The following is a 17,974-nucleotide window of genomic DNA, read 5'->3' on the forward strand; positions in this document are numbered from 1 at the left end:
GTAATGCTCTTTTCCTTGTATCTTTAATAAACCACTCTAATTGAAGGAACTCTGCTATGTGAGAAGCAGCATGTTTCCAAAGTAAAGTGCAGAGACAGGCAGAAGACTTAATTTCTTTTACTGTTTAGGTTGTGACTCACTGTTTGACTTTGTGCAAATCACTTAGGAGGTCCAAATTTACAACCGTCTGCACAAAATTTGGGTGTCTTCATTTTGTTACCTACTACAGAGTTCTGTTCTGAGAGGTGCTCAACACAGAGAGCAGCAGTTAAATCCAGTGAGAACTGCAGGTGCTTGACATATTAAAAAGTCAGGATAATATTAACGTGTTTCAAAGTCAATATCTTGAAACCCCAGGCAATTTCAAGAATTTTTTTTTAAATGTTGCATTGAAAAATACTATTCTCTGATTCCACTATTTGCAAATAGAAAATAATAGGCTTCACAACATCTGTTGATTGGGAATGTTTATAAATCTTTTAGAATTGCTCGTATTATAGAATAAGACATTTACTCAGAGATGTTAGTATTATTAAGTTACACATGCTGGAAGCATTACAAACAAGACCAGATGGAAATAACCCAGCTGAAACTTAGACTCAGTTTGATAGACTGTGGCTATTTGCCAGGACTTCTCACAAACAAGATTCAGTCAGTTTTCACTGCACATGGATCCACATTGTTGAGTATCTTATGAGTAACAAAAAAAAAAAAAAAAAAAAAAAAAAGTAAAAAAGAATTGTCCTCCTAGAAAGTGACATACATCTGTGAAAAATCATCTGTGGATACAAAAGTGAAGGAAAGCATCCTGTTAATTATCCTTGAAAATAAGTACTTTGCCACAATTAAAAAGAATCCGAGAAAACAGATGTAACAGAAGTTGAGCTCAGAGGTCATCATGAGATGGTTACTTGCATTGATAACCAGCAATGATAGTGTGCTGGTTTCCAAAATGTATTATTTTACTGACATAAAGCAGCAGCAGTGCCAGCAGAAACATCATCTCTGGTAGAAAGGTGCAGCAATACAGCCCTGTCTGTGAACACAAAGCTCCAGTTGGAGTGGAGTTTGGTAACAGATTTGGCCAATGAACTTGCCCAAAATTTCCTTCTAAAATCAGCGTATCTATTTTTCACTGAATTAGAGCAAGACTAGTTGCATGAGAAGGCACTTAGGGGAGATTATGCTATGATAATACATATTACAATATACATGAAAAAATGTGAGACTAAACTCAGTAGCAAAGTGTCATGACCTAAAAGGCTGTGCATGTATAAGGATTGCTACTGTGGGTTTGTCGGATTCCATAAAACACAAGAAGGTGAAGGCTTTTATTCTCTAAATTTCTCTTCTATATTACAGAGTATCACGAATACCACACAAATCACCACTAACAAGAATACTATCACAAAAATCACCACTAGCCAATATACATATGATTAATAAAGTTAATATATATATCTCCAGTCATTATAAATTACTATCAGCAATCTATAATATAGTATAAATCAATAATATGGCAGCAGTCAATAACAGAAGCAATCAATCATATAGCAACAGTAGTATAACAAACAATAACTATTACAGGTTATTACAAATTTATCATTAGTGAAGCAGCTTATCACCAATATAACAGCAGGTACACTTATGATATATTACTTATATGTATATATACCAGTGTCAAGTGAATTAGATTTCAGAAAGGGACAAACCATCCCAAAAGTGATGGACAAACTGGTCACCAAGAAGGACCCAACCGTTCTAGAGGTAGGAAGAAAAAGTGAACCAACCCCCAAAGTGTCCCCAAAGTAGGAACCAATAAGGTAACAGACAGAGACTCACTTCAAAAATGATCCATGTCACAGAGTCTGGAATCAGCCAGACATCATTTGTGCAGAATTCAACTTGTTTAGGAAAGAAAAAATATGTACAGCATGGGAAGTTATCTGAGAGACAGACCCCATTTTCAGTAGAAGTTAAGTCTTTTTTATATTGTAGAGACATAAAAGGGTATGAGGACATCACCACTTTGAGCAGCCAATAGATGCTGTTAATGTCTATTCTTCATCTGGAACAACCAGTACATGATGATGCCTCTGTTCTTTCAGACCAATTTTATTTTTCCAGACCGCTTCCACTTTTTGGGACAGTAAGTTGCTATTACAGGTTCTTGGGTTTTGTGCTTAGTGATGGTATCTCAGGATGTCACCTGCTTTTAGGTTCCCCACCTGTACTTGAAAGAGGCCAGCTGCATTTTTCTAGAATGTTTTTAGTCCCAAGGCCTAGTTCCCAGGCTCACAGATTCCAGATTGGCAGCCATCTTCTTTTGTTAGTATTTTACACCTTTCTAACCAGGCTACCTTTCTGGCTGCTCACATCCCAAAGTTATAGTATTAGTTACTACTTAGAATAAAATCCCAAACACACAGCACTTGTTATTCACCTTCTACAGGCTTCTCTGATGATGCTAGAGAAAGAGGAAACAGAAGCTAAATATTACACCACCTGCAAGCATTTGCCCACTGGGCAAATTATCTTCTTTTGGAGCTGAGTGTGTGTTCTCAAAGTTTCATGTATAAGGCTTGGAAGTATCTCCTGCAGTAGAATTATGTTCTTTCAAAATCTGGATCTAAGCAATCAGGTTCTTCTGTTCCTGAACTCTACAGTTTACTGGAAATGCTTATTATCACCTTCATCTTTATTGTCATTGGCTGCTGGTGACCTTTTACTTGCCAGTTCATATCTTCATGTTTTTCCTTCTGGAAAATAGACATTTACTTCTACTGTTAAAAAAATGTGATACACTGCAGAGAACACCAGTGACAGGTGTTGCAGATATTACAGTCACCATTATTATTGTTATTATAATGCAGATTGGGAAGAAGGACTATTCTGGAATCATGCCTACTGTTTCTGAAGCTTGTAGAAGGAAGGTGTATGTCAATAGACAATACAAAAGTACTTCTCAATACCAAGACATCCTTTAAATTTAAAGATGGATCTGTTGCTATATGTTTAAAGACTCGAATAATACTGTACACCCCTATCAGACTAAAAATTATTAAGAAATTAATTTTTTTAAAAATTATTGAGCTCCAGAGAGTATGCATATACTTAAAAGAAATTCTTAGATTCACAGACTTTGTAAAAATTTTCCTAGAGGTCAAGTCTAATAACTAGAGTGAACAGGCTAAAAATCACTTTGAGGATCATAACCTTCCACTCACTATGTGATATATATCATTCCCTTGTGCCTGCTAGCCTTGTGTCTGCAAATAACAATTTCTCACAACTGCAGAATTTGGCTTTTAGTTTCTAAGTTTCCCTTTTAATCTTCACCTATGAAGACTGTACGGTACCAGAAATAGATTGAAGCAGAAAAGCAGAAGAAAAAGATACTAAATGGAAAACATTGCACTAAGAATTCAAAAGAAGTCTTGAAACACACATATGCAGTGGAAATACTTGTTTTTTTTTGTTGTAAGCATAATCTTCAGTGCAACCTACAGTACAAAGTCTCCCAGAGGACATTTAGGAACACAATCGTCTTTGATTTTAATGGAAACTGTGTTTGCTGAGGATGGTGCTGTCTGCCATGCAGGCCCCAGGTAGCCTGGTTGCATAACAGAAACCTCTTGCCTGTAGTATAGACAGAGATAGCAAGACCCTCTTAAACTGTCTAAAGATGTCTGGAGTTTCCTCTAGTTCAATGTGGAAGGCATTAGTCTTAGAGAAACTTCTTTCTTGCACATAGCTGATGTTGCTCTGACACGTTTTTGAATTAACTAGGAACTGTGGGCCCATTTTACATAATAGGAAAGAGGCTAAATGAAGTGAGAGGAAGATGTGGTTTAGCTACTTCAAGAAGAAAAGTGGAATTACTGAATAGGTGAGCAAAAGTTAACTGTATTTCTGAACTGTGCTGCATCAGAAGCAGTAGATTTGTTTAATAAATGCAGAAGGGCAAGTCAGTTTCCAGGATATTTTAAGGAAAAATGAAGGATTTTGCACTTCTACACAGAATGAAACTTTAACAGGGAATAACTTTCCCGTGAGAGGTCAAAACCAGGAGAAAGATCTATACACCTCCCAAGCTATTTTTTTCTAGCTAACTAGAGCAGGTCTCAATCAAATATCTCCCCAAACCTATTACCTCGCTATTTTCCTCTCCTACTTTGCCCTTCCACAATATTAATAACTTTATCACTGCTTCTCCTTCCTAACATATAAAAATTCACTGATTCTTAAATGGTCATTAATGAGAATGTAATCTGTCTTGTCTGAGGTTCACTGCAAGACTGCAAAGCCCTACAGTGAGCTATTCTTCACAGCTTTCCTGCATAATATTTCTGTGGATACTGATTTTACACCTCTCTTCTACTTTAATTTCCTGTTCACTCTGTAGTATAGCATCAGTCACAGAAAGTTGGAAAGTGTAAGACTCTGCAACTGGAGTACTCTGAGGCTTGCAAATAACTACAGAAAGGTTTTAGACCTTTGGGTGTAATGGGCTGTAAAAGTAAAAGCTGTGATTTATTGTTTCTTCCAGTTACTGAAACCTAATGTCTAGCCCACCTTCTGTGGAATTCAGTGATCTGCAGATGTTTCTATCTAATAAGAAGTTTGAATAAATTGTGGTTCTTTTTCTTTTAATGTCTCATACTTCCATGTTATTGTGCAACCTATTTTGCACAATTATTTTTCTGACATTCAGTTCAAAGCTGAAAATAATGCATATTTATTTTTATTAAAAAAAAAAAAAAATTAAATCTGTGAACATTAGTAGCAAAAAACCCAGATAAATTATTCCTGTTACTTCATGTTAAATCAGTCTAAAAATAAAAGAATATTAATATATATGGATATGTATGAGCACACAGTGAGAGTTTTTATTGTACACACACAGAGTCAAACAGTTCATGGATATAAACCTCTGTAACTAACACAAGAGAAAGAAACTCAAGGAAACAGAAAAGTTAAGTGCAAATCATACTTAAGATAAATGATCTGGCATTATTTCAATACAGAATTTCTATCTTTGTTTCTAATTTCCACTACAAAAAACCCTCCCAACATATATATATTCATATGTGTGTATATACGTGTATACACACAAATTAAATGCCATAGGATGGCATGATTCTTAAGGGCAATGTCTTCCTTTCCCAGGTGTGGCTGTAAACCCTGCAGGCAAATGATTAAACAGCTTAATAACATCTAGGAATTAGTTTGAAAACATGCTGCAAGGAAGTGGAATTTTTATGCTCAAGATATTTTTATGGCCAAAAAAGAAACACACGATATATATAAATTCAATAATTTATTGTTAATATAATTGAAATCCTAAATGTCTACTTGAAGAATTCTTATTATTTCAGTTATTACTACAGAAAAAAGAAAGAAATAGAAAATTTTAAAAAAATAGTATTGCAGAAGAAATTGAAATTTCCGTACACAGAACTGCTGATATTTATCACTTTTATGGTTTTACAACATTTCCTGGATCCAAAGGTTGGCTTCAGTCTGGGGAGAGAGTACAGTTAGCTGTCAGCATCCAGAGTCCTTCACTGGGACTCATGTGGATGATTTATTCCTCCTCATCTAGGACTCATACAGGGACATTTTTACATTTGACAACATGCTCACATCTTGCTATTTGTTCACTAGTCTTCAAGTGTGTGATTCATGTGACTTTATTCTTTATGGTGCACTTTACATATGTTAGATACATATTCTTTGTTGCCTGTAAGGTTGATTTTGCCAGCTCTGCAAAATCATTTTAGCTGACCATTAGTGCGTTGTTTATAGCCATTGGGTCTCCATCATCAGCCTGTGTCCTTTCTCTTATCATTGTGTGCCTGCCCTCTCTACACTGCACCCTGCATCCTACATCCCCACTTTCAAGGTCTCTTTTGTCATACCAAGCCAGCTCCACTTCTGTTTGGAAACTGAGTCAATCAGCTGCGCCTCTGTGACAACATATTTAAGAAGGGACGTGGTGACGAGCAGTGGGACCTGTGAGGAGGAGTTGCTGCAGCTGCATGAACACCATGGTCAGTGGAGGAACGGAGGAAGAAAGGAGGGGAGAGGTGTGCCGAGCAGAGACCCCCCTATATCCTGTGGTGAGACGGCAGGGCAGCCCCCCCTGCCACCCATGAAGATCTACAGTGGAGCAGAAACTGATTTATGGCTTGTGGTTTCCACCCAGCTGATCAAGGTTTCTGTGCCTGAAGAAGGCCGAGGTCTTGTGGGAAAAGGTAGACCCTCTGTTGTAATTCAGTGTTGGGAGGATTGCAGTATGCCAGAGTGTCCCACGCCAGAGCAGTTCAGGAAGGGGTGCAGCCATGGGAGGGAATCCAGTCGGAGAAAGTTAGTGACCCATGACAGAGCAGTGTGGGGAACGCTGCGGCCCATGGGAGGAACTCATGTCGGAAAAAGTTTGTGGAGGACTGTCTCCTGTGAGAGGGGGACCACAATGGAGCAGGGGGAACAAGTTCCAGAAGCTCCCTCCACTGAAGATGGAAGAAGTGGCAGCACTGACTGCATCCCCCATTCCCTGCCCCTGTGCCGCTGGGGGAGGAGGTGGAGATATTGGGAGCAGAACCGAGCCGAGGTATAAGGGAGGGGTGGGGGAAGGTGTTCTCAAGATGTGGCAATGCTTCTCACTGTCCTACTCTGTTAAGTGTTGTTGTTGGTGTCTGTAATAAATCTATGACCTTTTTTTTTCTTCCCCTAACAAGTTTGCCTTTTGCTCGTGCCCTTAAAGGGTGAATTTTTCCCCATCCCAGTCCTATCTCAAACCCCAAGCCTGGCTCTCTGTCCCTTCTTATTGCCGGAAGAGAAGGGAGAGTGGCTGTGTGGTGGTTGGCTGCCAACCAGGCTCAAACCACAAAACACAGTTATATTCCTCCATGCTATGTCATTATCTTAGTCATAAATATTAGATTATACACAGAACAACTACTTGTTTCTATTATGTATATGAAAATTGTGTCATAGAAGGATAAGCATAAACAAAATGAAATGGACTTAGTTATCCGATCATTTAAAAAACTGCTGTTACATCTCTGCCAGCTACAACAAAGTTTAGCTAGGCAAAGCAAGTTCAGACAAAGTAAACTTGACAAGCCCTAGTCTTGAGGCCTTACAAAGTTAGTACAAAGACCATGGCACGTTAATAGTAGTGGCAATATCTTATCCACTGGGCTACAGAATCCATTCCATTCAGAGAAGTATCTAGTGCCATTTCCGCCTTTTAGATAAATGAGATACTTCATGGCTGAAGTCTGCAGTATCCACAGGCTGATAGGGACTCATCTTTTAGTCAAAGGAAATAAATAGTTGTTGTGTGGAAATCCTTCTGTTGGAGGTGGGAGCTGAAACTGTTCCTCTCAAAGATGAGTAATGGCTCACCCCTTTCAGGATATGGCTCTAAATGGTTGCTAACAAAAAGGCACTTAACAGACATGAGGGAGGGCTGATATTCCTTCCTAAGGATGCCAAAAGTGTGCCATGAAATATGATTTTGAAGGTTTTTTAGATCATGAATTTTTATCATTTGGTGATTTGAGTAACATTTAGACCAGGGACAAGCATATTTGTAGGCTTACCCACATGGACCCTTACTCACATAGATTATTATCATTAGTGATTAAAAAAACATATAAATACTATAGGGGAACATGAAGTCAGGTCTAATTCCCTCTCTTTCCATATGGTGGCTTCATCACTGGTTTTCTGTAATCTTTCTCTTCATAACTTGTATAAAATATCACTGTTTTCTACAAGGTGAGCCCTCTCTAACAGAAGGGGAACAGTTTTGCCTCCCTCTACTTTACTATTCTAAATGGTTGCTGAACTGCAGATGCAGCTTTGAATCATTCAAGCAGTACAGGATTGAGCTGTAATACCACTTAGGTAAATTCTTATCCACTAGGCTGGTCTACAAAAATTTAATGAAAACAGTATCAGAATTTCTCACTTGCACTGATTTTTATTTTACTTTTTCTTAAAATATGCAATGTACGCCAAAACTACTCTCCATTCCCTGAATTCAGTGCCTTTCCAAAGGCAAGGTCTGGGTAAATTTTTCAATTCAAACTTCAAGGCCAACACGGTGAAGAAATATTGTTCATAATTCTGAAGTGCATTAGCTATGAAATTGGTAGTTAGTTCTACCACAGTGCCTTTGGTAGAATAACTTTAAATATCTAATATGTTTCCTGGCAATGGCATAGACAAGACTGACTAGGACAGTTAATTGGCTTTTAATTATTTATTTTTTTTATTTTGACTAGGACGAACACTATTTAATAGACATAGTTCCCAGTTGCTGTCTCATTCTCAGGAAAATATCTTAAGGACAGAGTAATTTGGAACAGGAATACATTATTGTGACTTCTTTAGTCAAGCTAAATATTGTGAAAGTCAAAGGAAGAAACATCTGAAAACATAACTCAGTTTGGGTACAAGAAAAACTGAAAAAAAGGAAAAACTTTAAAATTATATAACTTTGTTCACTGTCTAGTTAATAAGGACTTCTGCAGAAAAAAAGACTGGTTTTCAGTCTTCATGTGAAAGTTAAGTAATCACAACAGTGGCATGTTTTTTTTTGTGCTCCTGGTTTGTTTTTTTTCTTTGCTTTTCTAATTGAGGATGTTAGCAATTGTTCAAATTTACTAAAAGTGTTGTGATTTCTCTGTTGCTGTCAATTTAACTTAATTATTGGATAGTTCAAGCAATAACTATTTTAAGGAAGTCTTATGCTGTATAAGTTAAGTGGTGATGAATGTCTCTAGCATAATTTCAAATGAATAATTTGAAAACAAAATAATCAATGAAGTTGTAATTCCATGTTATCTGGAAAAGGTCACTTTAAAAAAATAGTATGAGAAAGCATCTTTAGAAAAATACTCATGAGGTGGTTTAAATTCAAACAACAGAAATTATTTTATATTCTTTACATTATGGATGAGTATACATAATCATAAAAGGCTAATAATGAATGTAAACATAACTTTTCAATTTTTCTCAGTACTATCTTTTCTTAACAGAGTAGCAGATAAAAAAGAAAGCTGAATTCCTATTTCTTTTTTTGCTGTTGTAAGAAATAACATTTTTGTCCTAACAGCATAAAAAGCAAACCACTTTTGAATCCTGTATCCATTCTGAAATAAGATAGGTACCTCAGATTTAATTTATACAGTCAACCAGCATGGCCATGTCATGCAACATACAAAGGATGAAACATGAGAATCAAATGAACAGATCTTCACATGCAAGAAGGTTTGGGTGATCTAAAGCTTCAAATACATCTCTACATATACATATAACTTTTTTTGTTCTTCCCCGCAGATTACTGAAAAGGAGTCCTAATACATTTTAATTCAGTTCAGCTACTGAGCATCATTGGTTTTCACTCATACAAGACCTATTCTGTGGAGATAATTTCTGTTTTGAAGAACAACTCCCGTACAGCCAATAGGAGAGTTAAGGTAGTGGATATTTAAACTACTTTTGGAATATGTTTATGAGTTTTATTGCTTGCATTTATTACTTTATATATTTAAAATAAAACACAGAAGTTCTTGCCAGTGATTTAACCTGAATAAGCTCACAAATGGAACATAGATTAAAAAAAGAAAACCAGTTTTCTGGATAATATTGTTATGCTTCTCACTATGGGTTTGTAGGTTATGTCTTGAAAGTGTTTAACACTCCTTGTAAATGTTTTAAAATAATCTCTGCAATATACTCTTAACCTGGATGCACTGGATAGATTTTTAAAAATAATTTTTGTCTCATGTTTAATAGCATCTGATTAATTCTGGAAAATTCTATAGACAAGATATAGACACAAAGTCTATATTGTGGATCTGACCTCCCAGGTATTTCAGTGTGTCTTGTTATAGTTCTAGAATATGTCGGGTTTGTTACAGGAATCTGAAATCACAAGTAAGTTCTTACAAAGGCAAACCTAAGGGTCAAGGATAATGCTCTCTGTTAGGCAGTCAGAGTTTGTTCCCAACAGTGCATGTTTTATTGGAATATTTGAATAAATACAAATCTGTATTAATGAAGCAGGTGAATGTGAAAAGTGATATGCTTATTAAGAGCCTGTTGTGATACAAACTAGTGTGATATAGCAGCTGTATGTATGAGTCATTTGAATCTGATATACATTATCCAGATGAACAATAGCTATTCACTTTAAATTTATCATGAATACAGCCACAGATGGAAATAAGATGGAGTAAATGTCTGCAGTTATCTGTTAACTGGTGTGCTTCATCATTTAATAGCTGAGTGACTTATGTTCATGTAGGTCAGAGCACCTCTAATTAATTTTTGAGTTGAGTCTTTATTCTCAACCTCAAACTATGGTTTATTAATAGGTCAACATAAAGAGCTTGCTAAAATGTAATGTGTGGCTTTGTAAACGTATTTGGAAGCACATAGTTCATGGTTGGATGTCAGATGTTTTACCTGCCTACCCAGCTAATTGACAATCATATCAGAAAAATAGAAAGCCATTGTAAAGAATGAGACAGACAGTGACCTCCAAACAGACATAACTGAATTAGAACTGATGAAGTTGATATGAATAGATTCACAGTGTCATTTTAAATATAACACAGTTTAGCTCATTTTCCTGCTCTTGACTGTATTGCAACCACTAAAAGCATAGGAAAGATTGGCAGGTGAATTTGAACCTGTTTTCTCTGTAAAATCCTTAATAGAGTAGCAGATCTATTGAAAGATATTCTTTATATAAAAAAGCATTTTGTCTCTGAGTGCATGCAAAGCCAGCATTCTGGCATCTAAGAGGTGTCTTTAATGTCTTTGAGGAGCAAGAGGGAGGAGGAGGAGAGAAGAGGTAAGAGTTCTTTTCTGAAGTTATGACTGAAAAATCACTCTCCTTTCTCTTTTTGCCGAAGAACAGTAAAGATAAAGCTAAGCCATAATTTTGTTTGAGAATTTAACCTCCTACAGATTTCTGTTTCTCAAAATAATAACTATTTATATGCTGAATAATTGTGTATACTATATGCAGGATTATGTTAGTCTTTAGACTGGAGGTTTTTGATAGTCCGATTTTGATAAATATACCAGGATTATTTATGTAAATATTCTTTCTACATAGAACTTTAATATCAGGTGACAGAACCAACTTATGGCCTGACAGCCTTTGTTCATGATATTAACTTCATCCTCTGTTGAAATAGAGCAGAACTGAGTCTGGTGTCTGTTTCTTAAATCCATGTGGTTCATTCTTTATAAATGTTTAAATGTTCACTTACAGAATTTCCTATGTAAAAAAATAACAAATTTCCAGTGAAACACAAATCACACTGTCTTTTACTCCACTTCTATAAAGAAGGAAGATGATTTGACACAATTTTATGCCTAACCAGGAGCTGCTTATATACTGGTGAAGAATATGCCCTCAAAACAATATCTTTGGTACTCCATGCCCTCAACCTCTCAGTAAGTACAGTGTGAAATAAAGCCAAGTTAGGGAAAACAGCTCTCCTGATTATAGTCCCTTGAAGCATTGAGGTTCAAGAACACTTTCATGCCTCCTCTCCCAAAATGCAAAAGATCAACACGTTTTTGCCTAAGATTCTGTTAATTCCCTTGCTTCTGTTCTTTCATTTCTATGGACTTATCTTTTGTCGGGTTTCCCTGGAATAAAGCTTACATACACAATTGTTATATCAGAATAGCTGGTGCATGTCAAAGCCTGATTCTTTATTTTAAGTTAATCACTCAGATAAATGTGGAACAACATCGGCAAAGCTTACATAAGCAAAAGAAATCTCTCTGATACATATTTTTGAGCAGGCTACATCAGTCTTTTTATAGCATCTATCTTTACTGTGTGGACCTTGACATAGTCATTGCATTTAATAGATGTTTGTAGAACAGCTTTTTCTTTCAAATTTTGCTGGAAAAATTGCAACAGTTAGGAAAAACAGTTACTAAAATGGGCTATATAGGGGGTTTGTATATTGTTATTTTAGATGATCTGAAATTCTGACAGTTGTAGTAGTGATGAAGAGGGACAAAATCAACAGTGATTTTCATAAATACAACTTTGCATTGTCTTCCAAATGTGAAGACTTCAGTACACTAACGTACTGAGAGAGTGGAAGAAACTAACAAGAATTAGTCATTTTCTGAATGTGTAGAATTTAACAATCCTTAAATGGCTTGCGCTGGATAAAAGAAAAACAGAAAAATGACCTTTATCTTTGTCACCGCTGCAAATCATGTTGTTCCACTGTTCCAGTGATGCATAGAGGTGGAAATAACGGAGATGAGTACAATAGACTTTTCCATAGACTGAGTTTTCCAGGTCATTTAACTCTCTCTAGTGTCTTTAGAACCTTTCCAACAGAGCTAATGATAACAGATTGCCACATTATCCTGTTCGTGGCGACCTGTTTGGGTAGCTGCCAGAAATTCTACTCACTCTAAAACTATGGGTGAAAAGAATTGTTTACAGAATTCACTTCTAATGGTTATTATAATGTATTCAGGTCAAATAAAACAATATATTGTATTATTGAGTACTTCATGTGCTAAATAATGATTTGATTATTTTGAAAATTGATACTTTAGGTCTGGGTTGCTGCTCTGCTGCAGCTGGTTTTGAATTTTCCTTTCAGACTCTGGCCTTCTGCCAGTTCACGTTCCGTGGGGATAGTTCCCCCAATCTGACCAGGTTGTTTTTTCAGCATATAACTAGCTAAAGGTACCCATGCTAGCTCTCTCCTTACTAAAAGAGAAATAGCTGTGGCTGTGTAGGTGATGAATGTAGCTTTTTCCCAGGAATTGTGATTCCTTTTGGGGTGCATGAGCTTATAAAAGTGCAAACGAGAAACTCTCATCACATGTGCATATAGTGGCATTCAGTCTCAGACACTGATCATTTTAGATTTTACCCTAATTGTTTATAACTCTAGCTTTAATATAATTTTCTGAGAACCAGGAAGCTTGAAATCAGATACACCATGATTTTTATCATGAAAAAATTAATCTGTATTTAATTAAATAATTGTCTAGAAATCTTCCCATTGGCTACTTGAATATTCAATGTTTCTCCATTCCGATCGGGACAAAATAATTTTTTAAAAGAGACTTTTCCTGGGAGTTCTTCTTCTCAGATACCTGTGTGTTACTTGTACCTAATTTTGAAGAGCTAGAGGGATCTAAAATTTTAAATGTTTACTGTTTATTCAAACTGATTCTTAATCTTGAATGTTTTAAAAAGATTTGAAATAAAGTCTTTTTTTTTTTTTTAACTACATTTAAGTTAATGTAGGAATACTAGATACATCATACTTCTTCCATATCAATGCAAATATCAGGTTAAGAGTATTACCAAAGGTTATTTACTATACACCAATGATTCAGTTAGGCTTTCCATATATAAGTCTGTTTTCTAACTTAGGACTGATCAAGCTTGCATTGAGTATGTAAGTCACCTGCATAGCTTTCCCTTGATTATAGATTATAGAACTAGAAATGCCAGATGTGGAAAATTCCATCAATCCTATTGGAGATGTAATTGCTCTAATCAGAAACAGTTTCTTTTGGAGTCTGTTTCACATATGAAGGGCTCAAATTTCAATATTATATAAAAAGTTTTGCCTGCTGGATGTAAAGTATGGCAGCTCAGCATCTTCTTTGCTAACAGCTGAACCATCTCGCATGAGTAACAACTTCCTTCTCAATGTGGGGAGAGCAACATAGGCTGGGGAACCATGAAAGTTATCACAGGTAGCAGGGATAATTGTATCACTGATTTTACAAGGAAGGTTTAAAAAATTTTGGGCTTATATGCCTGATACCTTGTTGCCAATGAGTATGATTGTATTCTGAGTAGATTCATATTTTCATGGCCTGAAATGGCTATGGTGATTCTCCTCTTTCCGAACTATGCATTTGCAATAAAAACAATGTGAATATCAGAAAGTTAGACTTTGAACCTATTTACTTTAAGACTTCAACTTTATGTTATACAAAATTTCTTAATTTTAATTTTGTGATGAACTCTTATATTTTGATACTGCATTAGTTTACAAAGGTTAAAATGCTATAAAACTAAGATGATGTTAATATAAAAAAAAAAAAAAGTCTTCAGATTAATATCTGCAGTCCTATTACACTACAGTCCTGAAGTATTCAAATATGAGTAAAATTTTCATTAATACTGAGTACCTAACTTGATGGATTAAATTGTGATATATGTTTACAATTCACTACAGACTTATGAGAATCTAATGTGTAACATATTAATAGTGGTTCTCTGCCTTCTGTTATAGCAGAATGGCGAAAATAAAAACACAGTTTTAAGTAATTGCATGTATTCAGGTTTCACATTTTCTATAAATCTCTCTCTACAAGAAGACATTTTTTATACATCTCAATGTGATCTAAAGAAGAAGAGATTTTATCCTGAGTTACTTGGGATCAGTATGACATTACAACAAAGACTAAGCAATGGCAAATCACTGCAAAAGATGTGGTTCAGTTCTCTTCTTGCTACTTTCTCTTCCCTGTAGCAGGTCTACAGATTATACAGTCAGTGCATAATTGGTTGATCCAGTCAAAAATATTTTATTTTATTTTGTTTCATTTAATTTTGTTTTATTTCATTTAATTTTGTTTTGTGGCTAAACCAGTACACTAGATGTGAGGCAAATTTCGAGGCAGCAAGACTTCCACTTTCTGTGCCAACTTGCTATCAGAGTGGCTTTTCTATCTCACTCTGCCACAAAGCATGCTTTAATTTTTGTATTAGGGAATATTCCTGCACCGTACAGCACCAGAAATCCCAGGAAGGAAACTTCATGCAGAGCCACTCCACTGGAGGTGCCACTTGCCACTGCTGAATGATTAGCTATTTTTCCAAAACTAAGTGGGGTGAGGTGTCATCCCCACTTCTTGTCTGTATTTAGGGAGGCACCATGCTTTTCAGGAAAGCAGCAATGGGTCAAGCCTGTCACACCATTAGGTCCAAACAGGGTCCAGTGTTTGTTAAAAACAACTCTAAAATTCACAATGGGGATGGATGCAAGCAGATAAATGTTGGGGAAGCCACCCATCCTTTCCTAAGAAATGAGCAGGAGCAAGTCTTATATTGTTAACCATATGTACTTCATGAGTAGTGAATGCAAATATTCAAAGCGACAACCATCTGAGTCTTGAAGACAGATCATTGACCATGCCTTTTCAGATATTATATAACTATAACTATTTTATATGGAATTCAGATATTTGAGTGATAGCCAGCTGTAGAAATATTTGAGCTAGAGGTAGTTTAGGAAGATACCCATATTTTTCATTATTTTTTTCAGTAAAGTGATGGACTGAAATTGATAATAAAAAGTTGTTGAGAGATCATAATTCTCATGCATGATTTTAATTATACATTTTATACAGGCACATCATTTCAGAATAACTAACTTTGTATAAGCATGCCTGTATTTGTTTTTGATTTACATCCATATATATTTCAAGTTTTCAGAAGTATTTTTAAAACAAATCTCATGTCTTGCAAATATCCATATGACTTAAAATTAGTTTTCTTTGCATAATGTGGATTTTTTGGGAAGAGTTCTAGGCTACAAACAGCAAAATGAAACACTTTTTAAAGATTACTTTTCTGGACTGTAAACTAGAGAAGAGGTCTTGGCAAATGGAATATATTTCTGTGTTTTACAGTGCTTTTAACAAAATAGTAGAAAATCCATAACCTCACACAAAAATTAAAATATTACATAGTATAATAGAGGCACTCTTAAAAAAAAGGATTACACATCCCTAATATGCAGCACAACTCCTTTATCAGCAGTTTTTGGGGAAAAAATAATTCTGCTTTTACAGGATGAGAAGAACCAACATTCAATATTATTTGTTGTCTTTATACTAATTATTGGTATTGATTAGTTATACCAGGAGTATTTTTCTACTTAAAGACCTCATAATGACAACTATTTTCATCCTTTTAATCACATATGCAGTGGGGTTTCTAAAGAAGTTCTCTAATTAATTCTTACAAATTCATATGAACATTGTTATTGTCTTAATCTAATATTTGGTAGTGATCAAAATAATCTGAAAAATATCTAATGACATTTTAGTAAGGCTTATCACGTTTATCATTGCCACCTCACACAAGCAGTTTTAGAAGTGAACAGTCTTTTTAGTTAATGAACTTGGCAGTCGCAAATAATTGGCTCTTACCTTGGTTTTCATGTCTTTTTCCAGGATTGTAGGGGTTTTTTTTGAAAGTATAGACCAGATTTATTGATTGTGCAACAGTAACTTCACTTCTTGTAACTGATGTTTGACTGGATTTCTTATCACATGAAATAAACTAGATAAGTACCAAATCTCATAAAATTAAGTAGCTCTACATAAAAAGCAAAGTTCATAAAGTCATACTGTTCAGATAGAAGAAGGACCTAGGGCAGTCTCCACTCCAGTCTCCTGCTCACAGCAGGTCAGATATAAAGTCAGACCAGACTGTTTAGGTCTTCATCCAGTTGGGTCTTGAAATTGTCCAGGGATGGAGACTGTACAACTTCTCTCAGCTTGTGCCACCTCCTGACTGTCCTTATGGTGAAGACTTCTCCTTATGTTCAGGCTGAACCTCTCTCATTTCAATTTATACCTGTTGTCTCTCATCTTCCTAGCTTGTGCTGCTGTGAAGAGCCTGGCTCTGTCTCCTCAATGACCTCTCCATAGGCACTGGGTGCTGCTGTTATGTCCCCCCTAAAGCTGCCTCTGCTCCAGGCTGAAAAAGTCCAGCTCTCCCAGAATCCCCTCATGAAGCAAGTGCTCCAGCCCCCACCATCTTGGTGGCCTCTCTTGTGCTTCTTCCAGTTGGCTGCTGACTTTCTTGTACTGAGTGACCCAAAACCAGATGCAGTATTCTAGATATGGAAATTATCAGTGAAGTGGAAAATAACGCATTCTTTATCTTCATAAAACAAGATTCAGAAACATGACTGAATTGACATTTTTTTTTTTCTAATTTGAGATCAACTGTAATTTATAGTAGCATGAATCAGACTCTTGCTGATGTACCAAAAGCAGAATTTGGCCTTCAGACACATGCACCCAAAGGGATGCAAAGTTTCTTTATAAAGAGGATATTATTTAACTCCTCTTAAAAAATTCTGAATGCAGAAATATCAGATGGTGATAAGAGATAAGGTAAGAACCACAATGATCTAATTTGATTCTGTAGGGGAGTTTTTCAGTTGTTTCCTCTGGTGATATTTGTACAGCTACAGTTTCCTGTAAACATCACATTCTCCATTCAAGAGAGAGACCAAAATGAAAGAACAACTTTTAACTGATGTGAAAGACATCTCTGTTGACTTGTTTTAAAATGGGTGGGAAATGTCCCAGTTCCTATTCCAAAATGAAGTAGCTGAATAGGGCTGATCCTCTCATGCTGGTTAATACTAGCTGCTTTCCCAGGAAACCAGCCTTACTCTCAGATCAAGAACATGGCAATTATCAGAGCATTAACTTGCAAGACAGTGAACTGAGGAACTCCTTAAGAAAATGGGAGAAATTAACTTTCTACAAGTGATTTGGCAAAAGAAAGACATAGTTTTACAGATCACTCCCCAGTTTGTTATCTTTTTTTTTCCTTTGACACACTTAAGTATAGATATGTTTTCGCTTTATGCCTTTTGTCTCACTAGATCTAGTTATTAGTAAATAATTTTGTTGCTGTTGTTGTTGTTGCACAGGTTTTCATGTTAGTTCATTGCTTCATCTCCTGTTTGTTCATTGCACGTGGTGGCACTGAGCTTTCCTGCTTCTAGATGCTAAAAGATATATGTGAGCTGCTCACTGCTATTCCTTCTAGAGGCAAAAGGGAAAATTATATACATGCAGAGGAAAAATATGTATCATCCTAATGCAAATATCTGAGGGAAATATTTGT

General features: G+C 35.9%; 1 protein-coding gene across 5 annotated transcripts in view; it reads left to right on the top strand.

The window, feature by feature from the left end:
- The window catches only part of CNTN5 (contactin 5), a 655,782-nt gene that overhangs the window by 180,305 nt on the left and 457,503 nt on the right, over positions 1-17,974 (top strand). For 4 of the 5 annotated variants that reach the window (XM_042793009.1, XM_032991061.2, XM_032991057.2 and 1 more), the window contains one exon: positions 9,355-9,494. The exons of the other annotated variant lie outside the window; for it this stretch is intronic. The gene's annotated coding sequence lies outside the window, so the exon portion shown is untranslated. The remainder of the gene's footprint in view (positions 1-9,354; positions 9,495-17,974) is intronic. 5 annotated transcript variants of the gene reach the window in all.

Source organism: Tyto alba, unplaced genomic scaffold (assembly GCF_018691265.1).
Source record: "Tyto alba isolate M040663 unplaced genomic scaffold, T.alba_DEE_v4.0 Super-Scaffold_2, whole genome shotgun sequence".
NCBI classification, from domain to species: domain Eukaryota; kingdom Metazoa; phylum Chordata; class Aves; order Strigiformes; family Tytonidae; genus Tyto; species Tyto alba.